Source organism: Saccopteryx bilineata, chromosome 4, assembly GCF_036850765.1.
Source record: "Saccopteryx bilineata isolate mSacBil1 chromosome 4, mSacBil1_pri_phased_curated, whole genome shotgun sequence".
Taxonomy (NCBI): domain Eukaryota; kingdom Metazoa; phylum Chordata; class Mammalia; order Chiroptera; family Emballonuridae; genus Saccopteryx; species Saccopteryx bilineata.
Genome location: NC_089493.1, coordinates 81,383,453 through 81,397,846, shown reverse-complemented (window position 1 = coordinate 81,397,846; position 14,394 = coordinate 81,383,453). Strand labels below are relative to the sequence as shown.

The window sequence follows — 14,394 nt, the reverse complement described above, 5'->3', positions numbered from 1 at the left end:
AAGCTTCAGTTTCCTCATCTGTAAAATGAAAATAATAATATCATTCTTCTGAACCAAGATTGTGGTGAAGACTTGAGTGAGATAATATGTGTAAATAGGCCCTGGCCGGTTGGCTCGGCGGTGGAGCGTCGGCCTGGCGTGCGGAGGACCCGGGTTCGATTCCCGGCCAGGGCACATAGGAGAGGTGCCCATTTGCTTCTCCACCCTCCCCCTCCTTCCTCTCTGTCTCTCTCTTCCCCTCCCGCAGCCAAGGCTCCATTGGAGCAAGGATGGCCCGGGCGCTGGGGACAGCTCCTTGGCCTCTGCCCCAGGCGCTAGAGTGGCTCTGGTCGCAACGGAGCAACGCCCCGGAGGGGCAGAGCATCACCCCCTGGTGGGCATGTCGGGTGGATCCGGGTCGGGCGCATGTGGGAGTCTGTCTGACTGTCTCTCCCCGTTTCCAGCTTCAGGAAAGTACAAAAAAAAAAAAAAAAGAAAAAAAAAGTGTAAATAGCTTAGCATGGGGCCTGGCCCATTGGAAGCATTTAATAATTGGCAGATACTATTACCATTATTAGAGGAGGGCAGAGTCATCCAGAGAAAGGAGCCCTTGGAGTGAGTGAGCTTGTCAGCAGTGTTCCTGATCCCCAGGCAGCTTTTCAAGTCACTAAGCAGAAAGGTGCAGGGAAAGGATAATGTGTTTGTGTTTCTAAACCACAACTTGATCCCTATCTTTCCTCCTTGGTCCTAACCCAGGCTCCCAGCCCTGGCTGTGGGTGCTCAGGTGTTCCAGCAGGCCCCAACAGCCACAGGCTGAGAAAGAGCCAGGAAGTGCCTGCCACGCCCGGTGCCTTCCCAGACAGCTCTGGTTGGCCAAACCCAGCGCTGGTGGGGCTCCAAGAGCCGTTGCTCATGCTGAAATGTCAGTTCTCAGTATCCCTGTCCAGAGCTCCTGCCCAATTTGTAGAATGGCAGAGCGTGGACAACTTCCTCAACTTGAAGGCCTCCCAGCTGCCAGGGCTCTTCAAAGGAAGGTGTGCCCGATCTCTCTCCCTGTGCCTGGCACAGCGCCAGGGGAGAAGGACCAGAGGGAGGCACATGGATGCTGGGGGAGGTGCTGTCCCCCGACTTCCTGCCACTTCCTGCACTGATGTCTGCCCTGTCCTCCTGTGCCGGGCTGAGCTGGGCGTGGGTCAGAGGAGGATAGAGAAAGGGACAGAGGAGTCACACACAGGAATGAACCACCCAGGACCTATTGTGCACATCCCAGCCATCCTAATTTACAGACAGTCATCCAGCCCAGTGCAGCTGACCCACCTGTAGATGTGACCAAAAGTGCAGAAATTCAGGGTTGTGATGGGTCCGAGAGGTCGCCTGGTCTAGCCTTGTATCCAGTATGGGAACCTTTTCTCTAGCATATCTGACAGATAGTTACTTGGGGTCTTCAGTGATGGGGGATTCATTACCTTCATTGTCAGTCTTATTGGGGAGTCTCTGCCTCTCCCCAAACTCCATCAAAGTTCCCATAGGTGGGAGGCCCTCAGGGTTCTAGATTCACCCCCTACAGGGTGAGGATGGCACTTGGCTACTAGCCTTTCTGGGATACTGAAGCTGGATTCAAACCACATTAAATACCAGTTCACTTCTGAAAATATTCTTTTTTTTTTTTCGTTGCACGTTGCCACACCTTAGTTGTTCATTGATTGCTTTCTCATATGTGCCTTGACCGTGGGGCTACAGCAGACCGAGTGACCCCTTGCTCAAGCCAGCGACCTTGGGTCCAAGCTGGTGAGCTTTGCTCAAACCAGATGAGCCCATGCTCACGCTGGCGACCTCAGGGTCTCGAACCTGGGTCCTCCGCATCCCAGTCCGACACTCTATCCACTGCGCCACTGCCTGGTCAGGCAGTTCACTTCTGAAAATATTCTAATGTTCACACTTTATCATAGTTCAATAGTTCAAAGTACTGCTTGGAGCTATTGTTTGGTATATAAGGTATTTGTATAAAAGAAAAGATTTCATGTATGCATTTGTCAGTCATAAAATATAATTTAGTGTTGATTCTAGGTTCAACAATGTTATGTATTTCATTCTAACTTTGCTTCATGGTTCATTTAAAATCCTCAGCAACCTACTCCTCCTGCAAACCCCCTTCCCCCCCAGCCAGCACAACTGGCTTCCCACAGCCAATACTCCTGTGTCTCTGGGTGGCTAACCTGTGAGGAAAGCCACATTTGTATCACATGCCCCTTTGTCCTAGGCTCAGCGGGCAGCTTCCTAGGGGGCCACAGGAGGGCAGAAGTTGGCTAACAAAGTCAGGCCGACAGTGATGCCTGAGGAAAGAGAAAGAATCCAGAGACCTGCCTGCAAATGCCCTGGCTCCCACCACATTCTCCCAGCAGCACCAGCTTTCCCCACAGAGGCTGAGAGCTTTGGGGTTTGGGTGCAGCCAGACAGGGTGCAGGCCTGACTGGGGCTAGTGAATTCCCACTCACCACCGTAGTTTGGTAGGAGTCTAGAGTAAATTGTGCATTAACAATAGAGTACATATACAAATACTTTATCCAAAAATTGTACCAGTATATCTATTTATTTTATTTTATTTATTCATTTTATTTATTTATTTATTTATTTATTTATTTTTTTACAGAGGCAGAGATAGACAGGGACAGACAGACAGGAACGGAGAGAGATGAGAAGCATCAATCATTAGTTTTTCGTTGCGCGTTGCGACTTCTTAGTTGTTCATTGATTGCTTTCTCATATGTGCCTTGACCGCGGGCCTTCAGCAGACCGAGTAGCCCCTTGCTTGAGCCAGCAACCTTGGGTCCAAGCTGGTGAGCTTTTTGCTCAAGCCAGATGAGCCCGCGCTCAAGCTGGCGACCTTGGGGTCTCGAACCTGGGTCCTTCCGCATCCCAGTCCGATGCTCTATCCACTGCGCCACCACCTGGTCAGGCTATTTATTCATTTTAGAGAGGAGAGAGAAAGGGAGAGAGAAAGACAGAGAGGGAGAGAGAGAGGAGAGAGAGACAGAGAGAGAAGGTAGGGAGGAGCTGGAAGCATCAACTCCCATATGTGCCTTGACCAGGCAAGCCCGGGGTTTTGAACCGGCGACCTCAGTATTTCTAGGTCGACGCTTTATCCACTGCGCCACCACAGGTCAGGCCCAGTATATCTAAAGAATCAGTGAACAAAAATGATACCTGACCATGGTGAACTCAGTTAATAACTAAAGTTTGAGGTGCCCCACAATGACAAAAATCTTTTCATTGTCCTAGGTCCCCTTGCTGTGACACTAGCAGTCACCCAGCCACTGCGTGGGGGCAGCTATCTGGGGTGCAGATGTACTGAATTTCTAAGCCATAATCCCCTCAACACTCATGGACACAGTCCCTTCTGGGGGCCCAAGTCCAGGACAGCAAGTGTCTTCTCACTTGCTTGTTTGGGAAAGGGACAGACAGGTGGCTCATGCCCCTCCCCACAACATTAATACACAGGAGAAATCACCCTCCAATCCAGAAGAGCAGGGCAAAGGGCAGTCAGGAGTGTGCCACTCGGGACAGCCATCCTGCTCCTAGGGCCCATCCCTGTGTGCAACCAGAAGATGCTGACGGTGGAACCAGCCCCCATCCTGGATCTGGGGACGCAGGGCTCCTGAAAGCTTTCTTTCCCCCACACGTGCCCTCAGAACTAAGCAAGGTCTGACAGGAGATTGGAATCTCTCTAATTCTAGCTTTCCTGCCCAAGACAGTCTTAGAGCCTTGTCAAGGTGGACAGACAGGCCACAGTGGCCGGTGGCAGGACTCCAGCTGAGGCTCTCCAAGGTGTGTGGGTGGGCGCCCGCCGGCAGCACCTCTAGGATCCGGGAGGACGCAGCTCAGAGTATCTGCAACTCAAATTAATGAGTTAATTACACGGAGAAGGGCTCAGCAGATAACCCAGCAGGCCAGGCCAGGATCAGGGTCCGAAGGCGAAAAACCTGAGGAAGCTGAAGCCTAAGGGTTAGAGGGGAAAAGGTTGAGAAGAGAGGCTCCTGGCCACGGATCGCGGGCCGCTGCGATCCTCGGTGAGTTTTCCCGGGTTCTGTGTTCACCGCCGAGTCCTTCCTGGGGCCACACCCTGAAATCAAACTCGGGGCCAGGTGAAGCCGGCGCTGTACCAACTTGTAAGCGCAGCCTCCTCCCGCCGTTCCTGGAGCCCGGGTCCCTCCCGCGGAGTGCGCCCGGCTCCAGCTCCTGCGGCCTCCCCGAATGCTCCGGGGGCTTCCTGCTCGCAGGTGCGTGCCCCACCCAGCCCTGGACGCCGGCTAACCTCCCCGGGCGGGCCGGTACTAGGGGACAGGCCTCCCCGTGCTCGGGTTCTCTTTTCCAAGGTTTTCATTTCCCGAAGTTCGGGCCGCCGGCGCCTGGTGGAGGTGCCTGAGCGCAGGGGAGAGAGCTCCGGCCCTGTGAGCGTGACCCACCCCACAAGTGCACCGGCGCTCGCGCCCTGGCTGGCGAGGGATTCCAGTCCCGTTCGGGTGGGGCCCGGTGGCTGCTGTGGGTCGGAGCGCGGCGGGAACAGCCGGAAGCGCTCCTGTCCCCTCCTCTCCTTGCCTCCTGCGGAGATCGGGCCACCTCCCCTTGCACCTGAGAAAGTGGCTCCATGGGGAAGAGAGGTGATGGCTGGTGTGGAGCGGTTCCTAATGCTGTGGATTCCAGCCATTCGCAAAATCCGTGGGGACAGTTATCACATTTGTCACACTTTCTGATCTGTTGTCTCCATCCAGGCCTGGGAAGACTGGCCGGGAAGGCCCTTGTTTTCCCTCTCCTGTTGCCTGAAAGCTCTGCCCACTGAAGGGTAAGGAGTCAGGAAGAAGAGGAGTCGAGGAAGGGCAGCCAGCCAGAGGTGAGTGAGTGATCTTCAGCCCTGGTAGCGGGTCCAGGAGCCTTCTGGAGACCAGCGTGAGGGACAGGTTGGAAGGGACAGTGGGCAGGCGTGTGACCCCCCAGGGCTGGCCTGTTCTGGGTACTGTTAGGCAGCAGCAGAGGTCCATTGTAGGAGTCATTTCTCAGTCTGTAGTGGATGTGCATTGTTCTTCCACCATCTCAGCCCACAGCAGACCACTGGGCTTCAAACGTCCCCTACCCCTCACCCAGCCTCTGCTTGCCATCAGGTCTGATGCCTGTCTGCGGCAAGGCAGTGTCACAAAAGCCGTGCAATTCTTGCTCGGGAAAAAGCCTCCCAAACAGGAAGGGCAGTAGTAGGCCCAGCGCCTGTGCTGAGCAGGCTCAGAGGCAGCCCCAGGCAGAGGTGCTGCTCAGCACATCCCAGCCCAGTCCCTTCCTGGGTCTCCAACCTGCCAATCTCTCCAGCTTCTCTGGCACCCAGCAGGCAGCATCCAGCCTAGGAGGCAGACGCTGCTAGGAACACTAAGGGCTAAGACATAAAGAGGTGCCGGGCTGTGCTTTCTGTATCTTGTCCCATTCTGGTCGTCTTTTGGGCTCTTCTGACTTGTTTTTCTAGGTGAGGGAGTTGAGAAGGCTGGAGTCTGTCTGTGCGCAAATATTTTGTGGCTGGTACAGCAAATATTGCAATGCTATGAGTTCTCCTCATGCCATGTATAGAGCAGTGGCTGAGAACACATTTGGAACCAGAAAGAGCCGGGTTTGAATCTTGTCTTTGCCTTTGATTCCTTAGGCAAGTTGCTTTACTTCTCTCCAAACTTTAATGTCATCCCCATACAAAATGGGGAGAATCATGCCTTCCTCCTAGATAGTTGTGAGGAGTCACAGTGAGAAATGAGAATAGTCCGGCATGGAACCGTGTCTCTCACCTCCATTTGTTAGTATTGGAAAAGGTGAAGCTACTTGAGCTCTCCTCTCTTGGAGAACTTATAGAATATGGTCTGGCTATATGGCAGGAGATTGTGGAGGTTACTGGAGCAAAGCAATAGAAAGACAGCAGGCAGAGGGAGGGTCCATGGGGGCAGGGAATGAGGTGGTCTGGCAAAGGGGCCATTTCTGGAAGGGGTCTGAATTTGGAGGCAGAAACAGCGTCATGCTCTGCACATGTCATACGTAGTCATGTGTTCGTGGGTGACCCTGGACACAAGCGTTGCCAGGAGTAAAGCCTCTGGCTTGAGCTCTTTTAGTTCTATCTCTAAGTAGCGGTGTGATCTGAGGCAGGTCTTTTAAATTCTCTGAGCATGATAGAAGAGCTTGGAGTTGGAAAGATCTGGGTTCGAATCCCAGCTTCACACTTACTATCTCAGATACCTATAATTACCTCTCTTCAAGCCTTGGCTTTTTCACTTGTAAAACAGGGCTCCTAACATCTAACTCATGGAGTTGTGACCATTAAATGCACTAATAAAAAGTTCCCAGTATAGTGCCTGACATATGCTGGGTATTTTATACAGGTATATGTATATATTCCCTTTCTCGTCTCCTCATTCCTCCCCCCAGCCTCCTTTCATCTTTAAAATGCACCCAGTTAAAGCAGGTTTGGCCCAAGTCACAGTGGTATTGTAAGCATAAAGCGAGGAGGTAAACAAAATAGATATAGAAAGTTAAGGGCTGTAAAAGCATAATCTTTTGTGTGTGTGTGTGATTGGGGACTCAATCTTGTGAGTAGGGGTCACTCGAGGTTCTTTCTGGCTAGGCATTGAGGGCTGTGATGAGGACCCAGTTCCCTGCATGCAGAAGCTGTTGAGAATCTGGGCTGCTCAGGAGGTGCCTGGCTGCTGCCCTCCCAGGAAAGCCATTCTTCTCTCTTCCCTAGGAGGGGGTTAGGATTCTAAATGCAGTGGACAGAGGTCGGAGGGCTGGTCTGGCGTGAGCTGCTGCTGGACCACAGCACTGCATGTGCGGGCTGGAGCTGGGCCTCAAAGGCGAGCTGAGTCAATATTGACCTTCTCTGGCTGGCCAGCCTGGCTCTTTGGCCTCTTGTTCAACTGGAGTGTTGACAGAAGTGATTGAATGAGCTTTATTATCATATTCTTCTCAACAACGGCCCCATTATCTCTCCCCTGGGATTCACTGGGACCTATAGTGTGGGGATGATGACAAGGGCGGGAGCCCAGACATGTGGGCTTGTGTGTGCACTGCCCTCTGCTTTGGTCACCCAGCTTCTCTCTAGGCCACTCCAGTGGGACAAAAGAACCTAGATACTACTGCTCAGCTTCCTGGGACACTCCACTCCTCAGCACAATGCCCTGGGCAGAGCTTACGGAGCCCTCACGCAGTGGCAATGAGGGCCACGCCTGGGTCTAGGACTCAGACACTCTGCAGGCAGAGGTGGGGTTCAGCTGGTTCGCACTGGTTCAGCAGAACTGACACCTAATTTTTTGTTGAGTTTGGCGAAGCAGTTGTTAAAATGGCACTTGTAATTAGGGTTCTCTCTCATTGGATGGGCGCCTGGGCAGCCGCCCAATGTGGAAATCACAAATTTACATTCCTTACTCTTTTTTAATGTTTGTCTACGCAACAGTGTATTCTAAGTGCCTGTAGTAATGTTCATTCTGTCCATAGGTGATAAAATTTGATGGAACTATGCCTGTAGTATTTATTCATTTCACAAAACATTATACCTTTGATGAAATACTACATTTTTATTCCCTTGTGTTTGTTACTTCAGTAAACAAATATATAACATAAAGAGAAAAAGTGCCAAACAACCAGGGGGTGACAAGCTGTCATTGGAAATATCTTAACAGTTTTATTGCTTTTTGTCAGGTATTGTTTAATATTTTTTCATTAATATTTTAAAGACTTTATTTATTCCTTTTTTTTTAGAGAAGAGAGAGAGAGAGAGGGAAAGAGGGAGAGAGAGAGAAAGAGAAAGAGAGAGAAAGAGAGGAGGAGCAGGAAGCATCAACTCCCATATGTGCCTTGACCAGGCAAGCCCAGGGTTTCGAACCGATGACCTCAGAATTCCAGGTCGATGTTTTATCCCACTGTGCCACCACAGGTCAAGCTCATTAATATTTTAAAAGTCTTTCTTATAACATAATCTAGTTTTGTGTACCTCTTTTATTGTTCTTATTTAAGTATTAAATGCATGAAATAATAAACTTCCTTTTGGTACATCTTTTTTTATACTTAAAACGGTCATTAGGGCAGAGAATTGGTCATTAAATTATTTGAATCCCACCACTGCCTACAGGTGACAACCGGGCAGAAAAGCCCTTCCCCAGTATATTTATTAGGGCCAGGACAGGGTGCTGGGGTGCCACGTCTCCTGACTCTCATGTCATATAAAAAGGGGCAGTGGCAGCCCTGAGCACCTGGTGGAAGCTGAGAGGACAGAGCTCAGTTCCACACGAAGGATGAGCAGCCAGGGGCGGAGGCACAGAGGGCACGAGCTCTCCATCACCAAGCTCATTCAAAGAGAGAAAGGCGCAGGGGACAGCCTTCTATTGGGAGTGCCCTGAGAGACTGCAGTTAGGTCAGGGGCAGAGGGGAGGGCGGACCCCATGAGCGAGACCCACAGGGTGTGCAACACCATCTCTTCTGGCGCATGGTGAGCTCAGGAGGGTGTCTAGCAACATCTGTTTGGGAAAACAAGCTAAACTGCATGACAGCAAGGTGTTTTATTCACTATGATCCCCAGAATCCAGAGCAGAGTAGATGCACAATATATACTTTTGAATAAATGAACGAATCATGTGATTTTATATTTAGAAAGTAAAGTTTGAGAATCTTCTGGCTGAGGAGAATACTCTGATGGGTGGCTGGCTTTGTCCACACTATTCTCAACCAGGGGCCAAGAAACACACAATGGTCTTCAGAAAGGGTGTGTGGGATACCAGTTCCCAAAGAGGTGTTAAGAGGTTGGGTAGCCTGACTGCAGATATTAGGGTGGGAAGGGCCAGCTCTGGAGGTGACAGGGTCCTCTGTGAGTCACTCTGTGACTGGGTGGTGGCAGTAGTAGGGGTACCTATCTAATTGCTGTAAAACTCAGTCATAGCTCTGCCTCAGCGCCATGATTCTAGAATAGTTCAGGAGGTGACAGTCGACTGCAGGAACATTCACATCAAGGTCTGGATCAGACATGGCTCTGTCCCTTTGCTGTTTGACTTGGGCAAATCAGTTCATCTCTGTAAACATCAATTTTCTCATCTGCATAACGGGACAATACAATGTTACCTCACAGGCTAGTGGCAAGGAGATTTTGTATGTGAAATGTTCAGCCCACAGCCTGGTGCTTACACTAGGCACTCCCTGAGTGACGGTTACCGAACACAACAAAAATGGACCCTCGAGCTAGAACAGATGCTGTTTTTCTTCTCATTATACTTGGAGAAGCTGGCAGAGGTGATCACCTGAAATGTTGAGGGCTAGAAAAGAGAGTAGGCCAAGGCTACAAGCTGGGACTTAGGAACACCATTCCCTGGGACTGCCCTGAGCTTCCCAAAGAGGAAGCTGGGGTGTGCCCCCCACTCTTGCTCGCTGGCATTCAGAGCAGGCAGGGCCCAGGGTTCAGCTGCCTCCTCTCTCCCAGTCACCCTGCTTCATTCTTCACATAGTTAACTAACATCCCAAAACTTAACCAACCAAGCTCTGCCCTTCACAGTCAGGGGCGGAATTAAAGGTGGGCGGGTGCACCAGGCGATTGCCCTGGGCCCCGACTTCTGAAGGGCCCCACAAAACCCCAACTTAGCACTTTTGTCTAATGACACCAAGTTTGGTTTCATATGTGCAATTTTAACATTAATAGTACATAATATTTTTTATTTATTTAAAAATATGGTTAACATATTTTTCCCTGTCTCCTTTTTTAAAGGGGCCCAATATTTTCTTCTGCGCCCGGGGCCTCAACCGACCTTAATCTGCCTCTGTTCACAGTAGCTGCAAACTCCTTTCCACTTGCTCTCTGGAAGGCACCTTCCCAGCCTGCAGTGCATTCTTGTGAACCCCTTCCATGAGCTCAGTGTCCTTTCCTTGGAAGGGATCTGATATGTAGAAATAGCCAAAAACGCACTGACAGCTAGGCCTGGAGGATGAGGTGGGTAACCAAGTCAGACACCCCCACTTCCGCTGAAAGCAGAGGCAACAGCTTAGGAGAACAGTTGGTTGTGCTCAGGATGGGCCACAAAGGTGATGTTCAGAGAGGATCTCTAGAAGTAATGGCACATGTTTAAAACAGTCAGAGTCACTCCCAAGGATCTACCTCAGATAGCAGTACGCATATGAATGAAGGTCGGAGCTCTGGTCTAAGGTTTAAATGCAAACTCATGTCTCTATAGCTCTGTCTTGGGTTTGTGAGGCCCAACAGCGTGGTGGCCTTGGCATTCCAGGCCCTGGCAGATGCAGGTTTTCTCCCATTGCAGGAGCAGTTTGAAACAGTGACCTCCCCACTATTGCTGCTCTGCTTACCCCTGTCATGGACTCTTGACCAGCTAAGCCACGGTGCCCTGCTCTGAAGGCCACCACCCCAGGTGGCCGTGGGACAGCAGCCTCAGCCACAAAGCTCTGCCTACCACTCCTCGAGCCCAGCCCATGGGTGGCCTGACTTCAGGCTGAGATCCTACAGACAGGCCTGACTTGTGCTGCAGATTACAGTCCTGCTGTTTCTGTGGCTTTTTTTTTTTAAGATTTATTTTTTATTTTTTATTTATTCATTATAGAGAGGGAAGAGAGAGAGAGAGAGAGAAGGGGGAGGAGCAGGAAGCATCAACTCCCATATGTGCCTTGACCAGGCAAGCCCAGGGTTTTGAACCGGCGACCTCAGCGTTTCCAGGTTGACGCTTTATCCATTGCGCCACCACAGGTCAGGCCTGTGGCTTTTTTTTTTTTTTTTTTTTAATATCCCAGGCTCTGCTATCACAGCCGCCATCATGAGCTGTTTGGAATATTTTACTCACCCTTTGCAAGGTGAAAAGAAACCTGGTTTCAAACAAAGTGAGGGTCAGCTTGCAAGTCAGGGCAGCCTCAGCTCCCTAGGCTTCTGACTCACATCAGCCCAGGAATGAACCTAGCAATCTTGGTTGAGGGAGCTGGCCCGGCCCACACTCCTGTGGCCCTTCCACATACTCCTGTGAGCTGACTCAGGCTGCTCAGCCCCGTTCCTGTGCATAGAGACCCCAGGAAGGAGACCTACTGCGGCCCAGGGCCCTCTGAGTGGGCCTGGTGGATGGAACCACAGGTAGAGCCCGCCCCCTACCCAATCACTTCCTCGTTTGGTGACCTTGATCAAGTTATTTAACCTCTCTGAGCCTCCTTTGGATTTGTGAATAATAATAATTCCTACCTTCCAGGGTTGTTGTGAGGATTAAACGAGTTGCTCCTTGGAAAGGGTCTAGCACCAAGTACGGGCTCAAGAACAGTAACTTCCCTTTCTGTCCCCTCTAACATGACAGCCCCACCTCTCAGGGACCCCAGCCTGTGGTCCCCTGAACTGTCTCATCAGCTCTGCCCTCAGGCTCTGGCCGGAGGACGCAGCCTCCACAGGAACTGTGCTGGGAGCTTCCTTCTCAGTCTGATTGGGCTGGCTCTTCTTCCCTCCCAGTACTGGCATCCCCCTCTGGTCCAGTCATGGGCCGGCCGGCCAGCCAGCCAGAAAGTAATATCTGCAGACATCCAGAAGAGGATAGTTCAAAGCATTCCTTAGTCACAAGCGTATCCTGGGCTGAGGAAGAATCTTTAGCAGCTCCCTGCCCTGTGCTGGGGAGAGGTGTCAGACAGATGGGGGTCGCCCTGAGTCTGAGCTGGTGCCCTGCCTCTGTCCTTGTCCACTACAGAGTCTCAGGCCCACGTCACGTCCTTCAGGCTCAGCAGAAGGAAAGGCTCTTTGAAGGAAAATCCTCTTCCTTCCTCCTTCCCCCTCAGGGATGTCTTCTTTGAAGAAAGCTCCTCCACTAGATGAACTGAGTGTGGATGGGGAGAGGTGAGATACTAAGGACAGCCACTTGAAGGGCTAACAGGGCCTGATTTGCTGCACCCTCAGGGCTAGATCAGCAACCACTGTCCCTCAGCCCAGCGGCCTTGGGCTTGGTTCTGAGGTAGGAACCTGGAGTGGAAGAAAGGAACTGGAAATGGCAGCTTGAGGACCCTTGTCTGGGCAGGCAGGTGTGCTCCAAGGGCACAGGCTCTGTTGCTGGAAGGGTTAAGGATGTTTGTGTCTCAGGTGTTTGGCAGCATTAGATACTTGAGTGGGTGAATATCCCTTAGGAACTCAGTTGTCATGGGTCACTCTTTTCTCTTTCTTTCTTTCTTTCTTTCTTTCTTTCTTTCTTTCTTTCTTTTTTCTTTCTTTCTTTCTTTCTTTCTTTCTTTTAATTTTTATTTGTTGATTTGAGTGAGAGAGAAAGGGAGGGAGAGAGAGAGAGAGAGAGAGAGAGAGAGAGAGAGAGACGGGAATGTGTTCCTGTATATGTTCTGGCCGGGGATTGAACAGGCAACCTCTGCTCTTTGACCCTTTCTTTTCTTCATTTAAAAAAAAAATTTGCCTGACCTGTGGTGGCACCGTGGATAAAAGGTCGACCTGGAGCGCTGAGGTTGCTGGTTCAAAACCCTGGGCTTACCTGGTCAAGGCACATATGGGAGTTGATGCTTCCTGCTCCTCCCCTTCTTCTCTCTCTCTCTCTCTCTCTCTCTCTCTTTCTCTCTACTCTCTCTCTCTAAAAATGAATAAATAATATCTAAAAAAATTTTTTTTTCTTGAGAGAGAGAGAAAGACAGACAAACAGACAGATAGATAGCCAGACAGGAAGGGAGAGAGATGAGAAGCATCAACTTGTAGTTGTGGTATCCTTAGTTGTTCATTGATTGCTTTTCATATGTGCCTTTACCCAGGGGCTCCAGCTGAGATAGTGACCCCTTGCTCAAGCCAGTGACCTTGATTGAGCTCAAGCCAGTGACCATGGGATCATGGCAATGATCCCACACTCAAGCCAGTGGTCCTGAGCTCAAGCTGAATGAGTCCACGCTCAAGCCAACAATCTCGGGGTTTCGAACCTGGGACCTCAGCATACCAGGTCGATGCTCTATGGATTGTGCCACCACCCATCAGGCATAAAAAATTTTTGTTTTCTTTAGAAAAGCAGTCCATCATCTTTTTTTAAAAAATTTTTTATTTTTAGAGAGGAGAGAGACAGAGAGGGAGAGAGAGGAGAGACAGAGAGAGAGAAGGGGGGAGGAGCTGGAAGCAGTAACTCCCATATGTGCCTTGACCAGGCAAGCCCAGGGTTTTGAACCGACTACCTCAGCATTTCCAGGTCGACGCTGTCCATCATCTTTAAGGAGACTTTAGAAGGGTGGAAAGCTGAGGTAGGAGGAAGTCACCTGCAGCTCACCAGTCAAACACAACAATGAATGTTTTGCTGTATTTCCTTCAACTATTTGTTGCATTCCCACTACATTTACAAATTAATCCAGGTGAAAGCTTTAGAAAGAAGCTGTACTCCTAACCTGTGACATCAGAATTCTGCTTTGGTGTGGAGGAAAAGGGTCTGTGGAAAGTAACTTCACAGTGATCTGATTATAAATTCGGAACTGGGCAGGTCAGGTGGGGAGTCACATCACAGGCCTATAACTTCTTTAGCAAAAGGCTTATCTTTGCCTTAAGCAAGCGCTGTCCATTGTTTCTGCACACCTTAGTCAACACACCCTTGAAATGCCCCCTTTCAGACCCCTCCTTCTCAAGCCTGAGAACACAGTCTGAACTGTCCTGTTATCCAATCCCTGCCTTGCTGTCTCCCGCCTTGCAGTCATCCTGACGTTCCCGTCTTAATTTCAAATGCATAAAGAAAACTGCAAAACTGTCATTCTCTGGAGCAAGTGAGATCCCCAGCATGTACTGTCAGTTTGGTTTAAATAAACTCTTATACATATTTTTTTAAAAAAGAATTCTGCTTTGGACAGAGAAAACCTGGTAGTTTTTTTTTTTTTTTTTTTTTTTTTCTGAAGTTGGAAACGGGACAGTCAGACAGATTCCCGCATGCGCCCGACCGGGATCCACCCGGCACGACCACCAGGGGCTACGCTCTGCCCACCAGGGGGCGATACTCTGCCCCTCAGGGGCTTCGCTCTGCCGCGACCAGAGCCACTCTAGCGCCTGGGGCAGAGGCCAAGGAGCCATCCCCAGCGCCCGGGCCATCTTTGCTCCAATGGAGCCTTGGCTGCGGGGGGGGGGAGACAGAGAGGAAGGAGGGGGGGGTGGAGAAGCAAATGGGCGCTTCTCCTATATGCCCTGGCCGGAATCGGAATCGAACCCGGGTCCCCCGCACACCAGGCCGACGCTCTACCGCTGAGCCAACCGGCCAGGGCCAAAACCTGGTAGTTTTAATTAACCTCCAGGAACCCTGACTGTGGAGAGGCTTTGGCAGCAGTAGGTCAGGGGCTTCAGGAGAGCCCACCAGACTTGGGTCCCACACGGTCACTCACATGGGACCTGGGGCAGGGGATGGCTAGACGTTGAGCTCTGCCCTCTCC

At 50.8% G+C, this 14,394-nt stretch overlaps 1 protein-coding gene across 6 annotated transcripts in view; it reads left to right on the top strand.

Annotated features, from left to right (window-relative positions):
* PAK6 (p21 (RAC1) activated kinase 6) overlaps positions 1-14,394 on the top strand; it is a 41,224-nt gene that overhangs the window by 7,972 nt on the left and 18,858 nt on the right. For 3 of the 6 annotated variants that reach the window (XM_066277121.1, XM_066277119.1, XM_066277123.1), the window contains one exon: positions 4,749-4,867. The gene's annotated coding sequence lies outside the window, so the exon portion shown is untranslated. Of the gene's footprint in view, positions 1-4,128; positions 4,257-4,619; positions 4,648-4,748; positions 4,868-14,394 lie in introns of those variants that run through there. The other 3 variants (XM_066277120.1, XM_066277125.1, XM_066277124.1) reach the window with 3 other exon arrangements.